The following is a 3,694-nucleotide window of genomic DNA, read 5'->3' on the forward strand; positions in this document are numbered from 1 at the left end:
CTTTGGATGAGAGTTTTACTATTCTCTCTAAGTTGGAGCTGATTGACTTATCTTACAAGTTGGAGCTGATTGACTCCTATAGGTCTCTCATTTGTGCAGTCTTAGCTGACCACTATCTATCACCATGAGGATCTCCCTGAGGACTCATGGATTTTCATCTCTCCTCATTCCCAGCATGATGTGATTCCTCCTAATCAGTACCTCTTGGAGGAGGTAGGTGATCTAGGATAGTCCTCATCATTTATCTCAAATTAACTTCTTATGAATCATCTTGATGTTCCCATTGTGTTCCTCCTTATTCTCTTCCTAAATAGAACTCTCATTACTAGACTCATGCAAGCTTATATCTCTGCCTCACCCATGACCTCTGCCATGACCTTAGCAATGACCTCTCACTATCAATCTAGTGTTAGATACTATCCTAAAATAATATCCAAGAAAGAACAATGAAATGCCAATAATATCAACAAGGGCATACTATTGTAAAGCATAAACATAAGAAACTTTTGAAAATAAATCAAGATTTATTCCAATTTTTCCTATTTCTAGGTTTAAATATTTGATTTTGAAGTTCAAGTGTTCTAGTTGTAATAGATACATATAGTTGTTTAAGTTTTGTTTTAGTTAACTAGTTGTCATCTACTGTCATTCCAATATACGCAGAACTCCTAATGTAGAAACTCAGGATCTGATACCAAATGTAATGCCCTACTAGGGAACTCAAAATAAATTAACCTTTTAAGTCACTAAGTTTTCCAAACATTTTTTTTAAAGATTAAAATAACAAGAGATAATATAGCAGAAGTAGTAACTTGCATACATACAAAGTCATACATTAACAGTTGCATCTCTTAAGGGTTCTATGATAATGAATCACATACATAAGTTAAGACTAAATCTGCTACATAAAAAAATCCATATCACAGAATAACCATAAGTATGAATCAAATGAAATAATAAGCAATTATATAAGATTCCACATGGCATAACCCAAATGCATAATCTTTCTATGTACAAGTCATAGGGTATGAAAAGCTAAAAGAATATACATCATGAATAAATACATCTCATATGATCTCCACTAATCGAGTATATTACAATAGAATATAACCATCAAACATAAACACAAGATCAGAAGAATAAAACCACTGCACAAGTGCATCTAGCTCTCAGATCTCAATGGTATAAGAAACACTACCACTTGACCTAATGGAAACAAAATGACCCACTCCCATCGCATTAAGGAGATAATCTCAAGTCCCATACATATATCAATCCAAAATTCATAACCATCATCTAGGTCAATAAAATCTTGATAGAAATCTATCTCAAAGGTACCAAGACAGAAGTAACATCTAAACCCAAAGGCAACAAAGACACATAAGAAATATACTATGTAACCAGGCAAGCATCATCACATGAGCCAACTCTAAAGCCACCTTGGTAGCCTCTCTCAACTCTGGCCCCCTAGCGACTCTATGTGACATCAATATCCTTTCTTATAGACAAGGCATACTAACGAGGCAAGGTCACAACCAAGCATCCTCTCTACTCCCATCCTAGCAAGTATTAGCACTTGAGGCATGGGCAAGGTAATTCACTAACTCTTGTTAATTAATTTTAAACCCATTTAATGAAATGTTATCACTTATTAATACAACCTACAATGGGTCACCCAGGTAGCCTCTTTAGGGTTCTGGCCTCCATTTCAAACCACTTCCCAACATGCATAAAGATAACCTACCCTAAGCTCATAAGAAATTGTCTCATCAAGTCACAATGACCACATTAGTCCTATACAAGCAATCAGAAATCACAATATAAACATTGATCAAAGCCTCATAGATCAAATCGCCTAACCACAACATCACATACAACATCATAAAAATAATAACACCCAGGCCTCTAATAAGCATCCAAATCTGGACAATGTACTAAGTTAAAACCCAACCCCAACACAAGGTAAACCATACATCACATCAAGTATTTAACATGTGTAGTTTCATAGTTCATTTGGTTTAAAATCATAAAAGTTCAATTTACAAATGGGGTCAACTTTTCATTTTCAGAGTGTCATATTTGATAAAGTTTTTGAGTTCACAAGTATCTCAAAATTCCTTAGTATAAAAATCCTTTTCATATAAAATGAAATACTTCAAAAAAAAAATCAGAATATTATAAAAATAATTTCTTTCAATTAAAAAGGTCTCTTTTTAAAAAATATATTTATTAAATAATAAATAATATAACAAAAAACTTTTAATTAAATATTATTAAAATAAATAATAATTATTAAAATATTAATAACAATTATTTAATTATTTAATAAAATAATATATTAATTTATAAATAATTATAATTATTAAATTATTAAATTAGATAATTAAATAATTAATAATTAATAATAATAATAATTACTAATAATTATAAGTAATAACATTTTAAAAAACTAATAAACAAAAAATGTGATTAAAATATATCACAAACCCCAAATTATGGGGTGCGGTCGAAGTCGCACTACTAAAGGCACTGTACTGCCCAAGGTAGTGTACATTGCCTTGGTAGCAAAGGATTGTCCCTGGATAGTCACACACTGCCTTGGCAGGATATCTGTCCTTTGGACAGTAGTTGCCAATGGCAGCCAAGGGTGGGGGATGGGGTCCCCCCCAACTCCACCACACTGCCCAAAAAATAAAATAAAATAAATAAATAAATAAATAAATAAATAAATAAATAAATAAATAAATATATATATATATATATAAAGAAATTCCATTCGAATGAGTGCCCATTAATTTTATTTTTTTAATATTATTACCAAAATAATAATTTTATTATTGTGGTAATAATATATTTTTATTTTTTAAATTCATTTCGATATAGATTTGATAAAGAAAAAAAATTGGAATAGTCAAAATTGTTAAATTAAATATGGTTTTTGTTTTCAAACCCTATTCCAATCTTAATTTTCTAAAATTCCAAAGAGAATTTTCAATTGATTTATCTCGCAAACATTTCAATAACGAAAACAATACTTTATCAAACAAGGTTTTCAACTAGAACTATTTTTGAATCAAGATTCTCAAACAAGCACGAAGGTTTCCAATGCAACTTTTTCTACAAATCCTTAATGGCACATAACTGAAATTATCATGCATGCAATTTGAACATTTAAACAACTATAAAAGTAAACATGCATCACACCATAATACTAAGAATTTGATAACCCAGAAACCCTCTAGGAATAAGAAGGTAAAACTAGAGTGGGGATGATACCCACAAAATAATTGTGCAATTGATTTCAACCACTTCTGATGGTCTGCCCTGTTAAAGGCTACAACACATTGTTAAATGTGACCTTGTTAGAGGATTTCACCATACTGTTAGGAATGGGCCTGGTTAAAGGACTTTGGAACATTCACTTGGAATGTCACCCTATTAAAGGATTTACAACATGGCTATTAAACCAACCTAAGTCCATAGGATTTATTTCAACTGTTACAATTGCTAGAGAGTAACAATAATGGCTTTTGATCTGATACAACTTACAACATATCTTGCAAATTACAGATCACACTTCAGTTCAATCCTTTGCTTGGCTTTAATCACTGTAGCTCTGTAAGCTTGTTATCTCAAGCTTCATCACCTTGAGTCTTCTTACTCATCATACCAATGCAATCGTATCTATGGTCAC

Source organism: Cupressus sempervirens, chromosome 3 (genome assembly GCF_028749045.1).
Source record: "Cupressus sempervirens isolate cs-2001-9-10 chromosome 3, ASM2874904v1, whole genome shotgun sequence".
Taxonomy (NCBI): domain Eukaryota; kingdom Viridiplantae; phylum Streptophyta; class Pinopsida; order Cupressales; family Cupressaceae; genus Cupressus; species Cupressus sempervirens.